Raw genomic sequence first — 10,659 nt, 5'->3', positions numbered from 1 at the left:
CTCAAAATGAAGTTTTTGCAGAGTGTCAACAGTGTGGGCAGTGGTGTGTAGACCACTGTCATGCAAGATCACAATGCCCTTGGATAGCAGCCCTCTGCATTTAATCCTAAATTTAGGCTTCAGTTCTTTAATGAGCATCTCACTGTAACAAACACTGTGGATCAGTGAATCTTCTTTCTGATAGCATTCCACAACTAGAGTTGAGAATATGAGAAAACTGTAAGTGTCAATTTTCCACAGATGGTGGACTTTTGAACATTTTCTTGATTGACAGTTGAAGATGTTTCCATTCCATACTCTGCTGTTTACTCTCAGGTTCGTAGTATGAATCCATGTCTCATTACCAGTAATTTATTTTTTTTAAGAAAGCTTTAAACTTGCTTCGAGTAATGGTCCAAATTTTGTTTCCAAAAACGTCTGTTTATGTATTGTTCTTATTAGATACCATCAAGTCAGTTCAGACTCATAGACACCCTATGCACAACAAAACGAAACACTGACCAGTCCTGGGCCAACCTCACAATCATTGCCATGCCCAAGCCCATTGCTGCTGCCACTGTGCCAACCCATCTCATTGGAAATCTTCCTCTTTTTCTCCAACCTTCAACTTTACCAAACATGATATCCTTCTCTGATGACTGGTCCCTCCTAATATGTCTGACAAAGTATGTCTGAAAAAGTCTGGCCATTCTGGCTTTCAAGGAGAATGCTGGCTGTACTTTTTCCAAAATAGATCTGTTTGTTGTTTTGGCAGTCCATGGTACTTCTAATATTCTCCTCCAACAACATAACTCAATGCTTAAATTCGTCTACGGTCTTCCTTATTCATTGTTCAATTTTCACATACATATGAGGTTATTGAAAATAACCTTGGGTCAAGTGCATCATACCCCTCAAACTTATATCTTTGCTTTTGAACACTTTAAAGAGGTCTTGTGCAGCAGATGTGTTTAATGCAATACATCACTTGATTTCTTGAATGCTGCCTTCATGAGTGTTGATGGTTGATCAGGGCAAAATGACGTTTTTGAAAAGTTCAATATTTTCTTTGTTGATATAGATATTGTTTATTGGTTCAGTAGTAAGGATTTTTTTTTCCTTTACATTGAGATGCAACCCATACCAAAGGCTGTGTTGATCTTCATCAGTAAATATTTTAAGTCCTCTTTGCATTCAGCAAGCAAGTTGTATCATCTACATATAGCAGGTTGTTAATGAGTCTTCTTCCAATTCTGATGCCTCATTTTTCTTCATGTAATCCAGTTTATCAGAATATTTGCTCAGCATACAAATGGAATAAGTATGGTGAAAGAATATAACCCTGTTGCACACCTTTCTTAATTTTAAACAATTCAGTGTTCCCATGTCTGTTCGAACAACTACCTCTTGGTCCATGTACAGATTCCCCATGGGCACAATTAAGTGTTAAGGAATACTCATACTTCACAGTGTTGTCCATAACTTGTCATGATTCACACAATCAAAAGACTTTGTGTAGTCAATAGAGTACAGGTAAACGTGTTTCTGGTATTCTCTGCTTTCAGTCAAGATCCATCTGACATCAGCAGTTATATCCCTCATTTCATGTCCTCTTCTGAAACCAGCTTGAACCTCTGGACATTCTCTGTCAATGTATGCTTGCAGCAATTTTTGTTATACCTTTAGTCAAACTTTACTCACATGGACTATCAATGATATTATCCATTATTCCAAATGTCTTGGTATAGATGAGTGAGTACCTCTAGTGCTTCATCAGTTTGTTGAAAGATTTCAATTTGTATTCCATCAAGTCCTGGTGCCAATTCTTTGCCAATTCCTTCAATGCACCTTGAACTTCTTCTTCCAGTATCATTGGCTCTTGACCATATGCTTGCTACCTCTTGAAATGGTTGAACATTGACCATTGCTTTTTGGTACAGTGACCCTGTGTGTTCCTTCCATCTTCTTTTGATGCTCTCTGAATCATTCTATATTTTGCCCATGGAATGCTTCAATACCACAAGTCGAAGTTTGAACTTTTTCTTCAGTTCACTTAGCTTGAAAAATGCTGAGCATATGTTTCCCTTCTGGTTTTCTAACCTAAGTTCTTTGCACATTTCGTTATATTTGACTTTCTCTTCTCGACCTGTCCTAGTGTGGCACTGTTTGTTAATGCGTTGGACTGCGAAGTCCATTTGAACTGCAAAGTCAGTGGTTCAAGCTCACCAATTGCTCCTTGGAAACATTATACAGGGTCATTATGGGTCAGAATCAACTCAAAGGCACTTAACAATAACTATAGTTGTTAAGTGCTGTAATGTTAAGTGTTGTGAAGTCGGTTCCTACTCATAACCACCCTATATAGGGTTTCTGAGGAACAGCCAGTGAGCTTGAACTACCAACCTTGTGGTTTGCATTCAGTATATACATGTATGTGTGTGTGTGTGTGTGTATATATATATATATATTCCTACTTTGATGCTGTAAAAGAAGAAGCATTGGATTGCAAACTGCAAGGTCAGTGGTTCAAACCCACCAGCTAAACCTTGGAAACTACTCAGGGTTGCTATGAGTAGGAACTGACTCAAGAGTACTCAACAGCAAAAACATATGTAGAAATTTATGTAGCTAGATAGATAGTTATGGTTTTTGGTTTAATGCTGTACAATGTGCACTAGACTTCTAACTGTAAGGTCAGTGGTTCAAACCCACCAGTTGATCCTCAGAAACCCTGTATACAGGGTAACTATAAGTTGGAACTGATCTGAAGGCACTTAACAAAAATATGTATGCTTGTATGTATATATATATATGTGTATGTGTATGTGTGTATGTTGTTGTTAAGTATAAACATGGATGATATGTGTAAAAGATACCAATCACCATTGTGACCTTTAACCCTCGTAATTTTTATTCTGGAATTTTGACACAATAAGGAAAATGTGTGAGTAAATATACATACAATTTATTATATGCTCACTAAGAATTAGAAGAAGACTATTCTTATCATTTATACAGCGTTTCTTTAGTTTTATATTTTAGGAAATAATGTTGTTTTTTTCACAAGCACATATGTCAGTTTGTAGGTTAAAATACAATAACACAAGCCATGAAGAGAAATCCTTGCTGGCTAACTCCCCCGCCCCATAGTTTTTAGAGAGACCTTTCTAAACAGAATTTTGAGCCCTTCATTTGCTGAACTAGCAAACTGTTTGTAAGTTACATATGGTACTAACCAAACTGCAGACTTTGCAAGACTTTCCAAGAATTTCAGAAATGGCACAAAAGGAAATATTAAGTGTATCCAGTAGTAAAGGTACGATGAGGAAGACACATTCAATGGCAAAGTCAATTTGTTCAGAAAAAGAGCAGCACAGGCAATCAAGATAACCACTGTTACCCCATTCCTCCAAGAAAAGTATTGAAAACTCTGGCCTCCATCTTTTCTAGAGATAAACTCATCACTTCATAGCTCAAGCTATCCAAAATAGAAAAAGCTTGATTCTTAGTCTCTCATAAATGGTTGAAATAACAAACCAAGTAAAGGAAGCATTTTTCAATGGCTAGAAAAGCCACCTTCCACTGTCCCTCAACCCCATCTCTTAGAATTCCTTTAAACCAATCCACGTACCATAAGAAATTAGATGCATTAATTTATTTTGAAAGATCTCCATAATAGCTTTAGACCAACTTAGCAAACTAATGAAAGTAACTTCTGACTTGGAGACATTTCATTCCATTTGGAAAAATTGCTGCCAAGGAGGTTTTTTTATTTTGAAAAAAATTATATAGAAGGCAAATAATCATCTTTCATAAGTAAGAGAAATAAATTGTGAATAAAATAGCATCCTGATGATGAAGAATAAAGATGCCAGCCTGAGTTCGCCAGGGACTATGCAGCAGGGGAATTTTTGGATGTTGGGAATGGTTGGATTGGCCAGAATGTATTTGTTGTGCATGGAGCTTCCTGTTGGCTGATCTGACATAGGGCATTATTAAACAATTTTGGCTGGAGCATCAATATTCTCCATGAAGAATTTAAAGAAGATCTTGACTTGAGCCTATTGCTAGAGGAGTCATGCTGGGCCATGTAGTATAAAAATATCATCAGTCTTATGCCACTGGCATATTCAAACATCTAGTGAGATAAGCCAGACATCAATGTTCAAGATTTTATATAAGGTAACAGCTGCTTTGGTCAGACAGTTAATTAAATATGTTAATTTTCCATACAACCAACAGTAGCGACAACAGATCAAAGAGGGGTTTATGACATTTCTGAGTTTCCTCTTATACCCAGGACGATGGATTGTGCCCACATCATCCTCCAATCTACTTTGTAAAGTGGTGTTGCCTTTCCCCTTTGGAATCAGCTCTGTTCTATGACACTGCAAATACTGTGCATACTTTGGTACCACACTAATTGCTGCCAGTTGTCACCACTCCAGTCTTGAAAGGCTATTTGGGTCTGATCCCAAAGTAGTGTTTGGTTAGTCAGTAAATATCACAAATCATGCTGAAGGCGGGGAATGGGCTTTTTCTCCATTTCTGTCATTCTGGCTTGGCATTCATATTTTATCTTTGTGGGACTGATAGAGCACAGGTTGTAAATAACTGTTAAGAGCAACCACTAGATTTAAGCCTTGGCCAATTGAAGCACCATTGTTCTAGGTGATGTTACAAACTAATCACATGGAGTCCAAGAAGTGCATTGCTTAAAGATAAATAATACAGCTTTCTGGCAATATACAGCATCATGAAAATGAAAGAAAAAGCCACTTCTGTCATAATTACATTATCTAGGAGTTATGAATACAACAATATACTTAGAATCATTTATAATAGTGCCCTGTTTATACATATATTGCTTGGATCATCATGGAACTTCATTTATAATTTCTAAGGAGATTTCATTCTCTTTTTTTTATAACATACCTATTTATATTGGCTATGTGCAATGGAAGGTTTAGAGAAGTTCTTCTGGTTATGAGTTAGTGGCGCAGGTTGGGAGTTGGTAATGAATGTTTGATTGAAATATTTATTGATCTATGAAATTCTCAAGGAGCTCTGGTAGCATAGTGGTTACGAGTTGAGCTGCTATCCTGAAGGTCAGCAGTTTGAAACTACCAGCCAGCCATTCCATGGGAGAAAGATGAGGCTTTCTGTTCCCATAAAGATTTACAGCCTCAGGTCGGTATGAGTCTGAACCAACTACATGGCACCCCACCATCACCATCACCATAGAATTCTCAGGGAACTTCTAAATCCTCATTGTTGCTGATTAGGTAATCATCACTAGAAAATATATTCTCACGTCTACTTCCACTTCTTGAGGAGGTGTGGCAATTATTCAGTGCATGTTTTATCTGCATGGTTTAAAAATATCTACATTCCATATTTAAAAACCTGAATGAAAAGTGATGTGGTAAGGAAGGTTAATGGACTGGAATTTCCATTCCAAATGACAGCATGTGACCATTTTCTTCTTTATAAAATGATGGACTTGAGGAAATGATCTTTGAAGTTCATCTTGGTCTAATTTTCTATGTGAATCAATGTGATTTATCCAAGCATTCTGATTTATCACCAACTACCTTGTGACTTTGAGCACTTCACTTTACTAACCCGAGCTTCCAAAAATGTATCAAATATGTGACTATGGTTAGTGAAGTGTAAAGTGATGTAAAATATTTATTATTAATGGGGTTCTCTACATTTGAGATTTATAATTCATTCTTTCAACAAATTGTATTATTTCTACATTAAATTGAATATTTGAGAGATAGGTGTATATGTGTGTGTGTGTGTGTGTGTGTTTAAGAGTACAGCTTGTTGGAGAGAAGTGTTTAGGTTTGAAATAAGGACCTTTAGATTCATTTGCAAGAGAAAATCAATGTAATTACTTCACTCCAGCTAAAACTTGAGTACATTGAACTATTGCATGGAACACAACCAGTACATTAATTACCAGGAGAGCTACACAAGTGAGAGGAAGCAGAACTGAGTGCAGAAATAACTTTGAGCACTGGGGAAGCTCAGAGAAAATGAATTAGATGAAGATTCAGCATATAGTAATAAAAGTGATAAGGAGCTCTGGTGTGTAATGGTTACAAATCGGGCTGCTAATCTCACAGTCAGCAGTTCGAAACTACCAGCTGTTCCATGGGACAAAGATGAGGCTTTCTGATCCTGTAAAGCTTTATAGCCTTGGAAATCCTGTACAGGGTCTCTATGAGTCAGAACTGACTCCACGGCACATAACAACAACAACAACAATAAAAATGATACTTTGAGAGTAAACTGAATAAGCATCTTAATTCCCAGAAAGAGAACACTCATGACCATTATTTGACATGGATATATGGTATTAGTTACATATAATTATAATAAAGTACCCAAACTGTCTATACATATCCTGAACATCTAACATCTATTTATAAGCAGAACATCTTAAGATTCTTACCAATCCTCTGGAAAGTTCTCACTCCCAGCCAGTAAAGGAATAAGGGTCATTGTTGATTATGTCCAATTTCTAACTATCAACGAAGTTGTTGATAAGATGAATATAGTAATAATTTCAGGACATTTAAATACTTTTTCTTTGAATTTCTAACAACAGAGAAAATACACTGTTTTCCTTAAGAAGAAAATTTTTTAATGTTGGTAGAAAATATAAATGTGCTCTCATGGCTAAAGCTACTAAAGAAGAACCTCTATTTAATCCTAAATATAAAAATGAGCACAAAATGAAGAAAAAAAATCTAAAGAAACTATTTGATATATCACTTCTTATATAAGTAATTCATAAAGATCATGTTAAAATATGATTGTAGGAAATATCAACAAAGATCCATGCAAAAATCTAGAACAAGTTTATAAAAATATATACACAACGTACAGAGTAAGATGAAGTCTGTGAAAATCATTGAAGGCAAAAAAAAAAAATAACCAAATAAACAAATACATATTTTTTGGAATAAGAATATGATTGTATTAGGGAGAAGATCTCTGTCAGAAGATGTGATTTTAATGCATTGTATCCCTAAGGGGCAACCATTAACTTTTATTTTTTTTTCCTTATGTGAACAGTTACAGCAGTTAACTTATTTTCAACTGGGAAAGCATTGAGTCAACATCACCAAGTGGAAGAGAATGCCCATACCAATTAAAAAGAGGGGAATACAAGACCTAGCTGTTTTATTTAATTTCAAATCTCTCAGTCCATTGGCATTTCTTCCTGAGGAAACAAAATAGATATTAACTAAAGCAACAGAATACATGAAATGCTATAATGGTTGTCAGTGAGAGTGTGAGATAGAAAGAGAAAGAGAAAGTGTTTCTTATAATTATCAATTTATGATCTTTAAGTCAGTTTTCAGCATATTAAGCATATTGCTTATTAGCCAATTTAAAATTGCGATGATTGATATGAAGCTACCTGTTTTTCCTGGAGAATAGGAGAAGCATGTGGCTAGTAGTTTCTCAGCGCTTACATTGGGCATATGGGTCTAAGAGGTAAAAAATACCAAAAGGAGGCATTTTATGGGATTTCCAGGTAAACATTAAGGTCACCAATGTTAAGTTGGTTTTCCAAAAGCAAACATATCTATGTGTAGTGGAAGAAATAAAGATAAAAAATAAAGAGGACAAAGATTCCAAGGTTGTCCAGTTAATAAGATTTCAGTAAAATTTTACATAGTTTAAGCATTTGCTTATGCTTCTTATGTTGTTACTGAAGTCTCTATGAAGTCCAGTAAAACAACTTATGATACTTGTAGACTCCCTAACAGAGTGATGAACAATTAACTTCATTTGCATTTTGAGATACTTCTTAGATTGGGGGAATGCCACACACAGCATTTCTTGATTTCCATCTGATATTATACACTATCTCAAGGCATTGCAATTAGCCCAATCCATTTATGTAAAAAGCTTAGAATAACCATATGAGGTTTTGAGTTCAATCATGACTTTATTTCCCTGTCCTCTGTCTTTTCACCATGACTTTTAAAGTAAAAATTGTATGCATACCTAGCACATGTCTCAATACTTTATTACCTAAACATTGGTAACCTTTATGCCAATTCTAAAAAAACAATAATATGTTTGTGAAATGCAAGTGGGGATCAAGAGGAGGACTGGCTAAGTGTCATCAAGTTGGTTCCAACTCAAAGTGATGAGGAAGAGCTGGTGGGTTTGAACAATTGACCTTGTGGCTAGCAGTCTAGTGCTTATGGACTCCTCCACCAGGGCTCCAGGAGGAGGTCAGTATTTTAAAAATGAAAAAGGTCAGACTTAAAGATAAATAACTTGTTCAATGTCACATAGGCAGAGAGTGGCTGAGGATTCCACATCAGATTTATTTGACCCCTAACCCTAACTGAGTTCCTAACATTTCATTTGACAATTTCTATGATAGAAACTAGGGGCCCAGATAAAAAGTATCTGGAAGAAAGTGGGTCAAATAAAAATGTTACCATTGGAATGGCATTTTGTTGTTATTGTTGTGAAGTATCAGAGTCGGTTCTGACTCATAGTGACCCTGTATAGGACTTTCAAGGAGTGGCTGGAGGGTTTGAACCACCAACACTGCAGTTAACAGTCCAGTGCTTAACCTGTAGCACCACACCAAGACTCCTTAGGTATAATTAATTAACAGCCCCTTATTACTCTTGTAGAGCAAGGAAGAAAATAAGTTAGAGCTCTCAAGAGAACAATCGAACCAGAGGAGAATAGGTTAATGGATTTAGAGAGAAATCTCTAGTGAGAACTTAAACATCTCTGTCCTTCATTCCAAGTTATTCATTAAATATATATATATGTATTAGTTGTAATTCCACTTTATGTTTAAAACTTGAAGTATTGTCTTATAACTTACAAAGTACTTTAAAATATTTTTTAAATTAAATCACTGCTAAAGTTCTATTGTACAGTAACGATAGATTAGAATCTCAATTTTACTGATGAAAAGATTAAGATTCAAGCTTTAAAAAAAAAATCACAAAATTGTATGACTAATAGTAGATTTAGATCTAAACCTAAGTTTTTGTTTATTTGGTTTGTTTGTTTTTAACTTCAAATGCAAATTTCTTTCTACCACATAATCCTATATGAAATAAAACAAAAGGCATGGCTATCAAGAACACACGTAACAAGCATTCAACATTTGATACACTTTTTTTTTACAGTTAGAGGATTTATTAGGAGAGTTAACATGTTATAATTCAGAAATGCTCAGTGCACAGTTTTTCTAGTCAGGATCGTCTCTCCCCATGCGTGCCCACAGGCCATCCTCTCTCTGCCAGGCAATGCTGCAAAATATCTTTTAGGTCTGTTGATAAATGCCCACAGGACGCACCACTTAACCATAGCCTCAGCCTCTAGACACTCGGCTCGAGCTTCGTAAGTCAGCAAACCTAGCTCCCCAAATTAAATGTCTGGAGGCAACCCACTTTGCAAGCATGCCTCTTGCCCCATGAGCTTTACTTGCTCATGGACTGAGAAGCCCATCACTCTGTCTCATGCTCTGGTCTTAGTTCTTGCTACTTACTGCTGCTCCTTTGCTTTCTGTCCCTGGGTCAAGGAGGTTCAGTGCACCGGGAACTCGAGGTCCAAAAGATATGCTGCCCTTCTGGCTCTTTCTTCTTGTTGGTAGTGAGATCCCTAGTTCCCTCCTCTTCTGAGATAGCTCAATCTAAACCCACGCTAGAGTTCCAAGTTCCCATTAACCTTGGTTAAATCCTTTTTTAAAGTTTTTATTGTGAATTTTGTGATAGTTTACATGGGCGAACATGAGTTTTACATTCATTGTTTCATTGCAATGATTACAATCCCCTCCACACATCATCATTCAACAGTAGTTACTTCTATTCCCTCTGTTTTTTAGTTTGGTTGTTTGTTTGTTTGGGGGGTTGTACACAAAAACACTCAGGAATAATTTAAGCAACCAAAGGGCACATTCTGCAAGCCTGTCTCTTGGCCTCCAGCACTTAGTCTTTCTCTTTTCATAGTCTAGAGTCCTCAGCTGCTCTCTATCTCTCCATGTCCTCATCTCTGCCTCTAACTCTGGTCACTGCTTCTCTAGATAGGGTCCCACGTTCCACTCATGCTCTTCTCCCTTGATGGTCCTAGGGTCCTCTGTTCCTGCACTGTAAAATTAACTACTCCCCTTTTTTTGTTACAGAACTTCTACCTTTACAATTATGACAGTTGCAATTAGTCATGATAACAATTACTCACTATTGAGTCATAAGAATCTTATCCCTGTATCTTTTCACCGGACCTGTCTAGACAAGAGCAAAACTATTCAATGGGGATTCTACCTTGCCCTGCACACACTTAAACTAAACTCCCTCTTGAAAACTTATAAGCCAGTCACTTCATGCCTTTATTGCCCCCTTATTTTAGGTAGCCAATGTCTAAATTGCTCATCCCTATCAATCTTGTATACAGAGGGGATAACCTCTGCTAATTTTTTTCTTTTTTTTTAAGTTTTTATTGTGAATTGAGAGAAACTTCACAGGGCAGATCATCAGTTTTACATTCAACAAATCGTAGACTTTGTTTCATTACAATGATTATAATCCCCTCCATTTACCATCAATTCACAGTATTTCTCTCTATTCATTTTAGCTCTTTTTTTTTTTTTTTTAAACAGTCAGGCATATATAATAATTTAAA

The sequence above is a fragment of the Chrysochloris asiatica genome, unplaced genomic scaffold (assembly GCF_000296735.1).
Source record: "Chrysochloris asiatica unplaced genomic scaffold, ChrAsi1.0 scaffold00012, whole genome shotgun sequence".
In the NCBI taxonomy this organism is placed as follows: Eukaryota; Metazoa; Chordata; class Mammalia; order Afrosoricida; family Chrysochloridae; genus Chrysochloris; species Chrysochloris asiatica.
The sequence above is the reverse complement of the archived record's forward strand: the minus strand, read 5'-3'. Positions refer to the sequence as shown.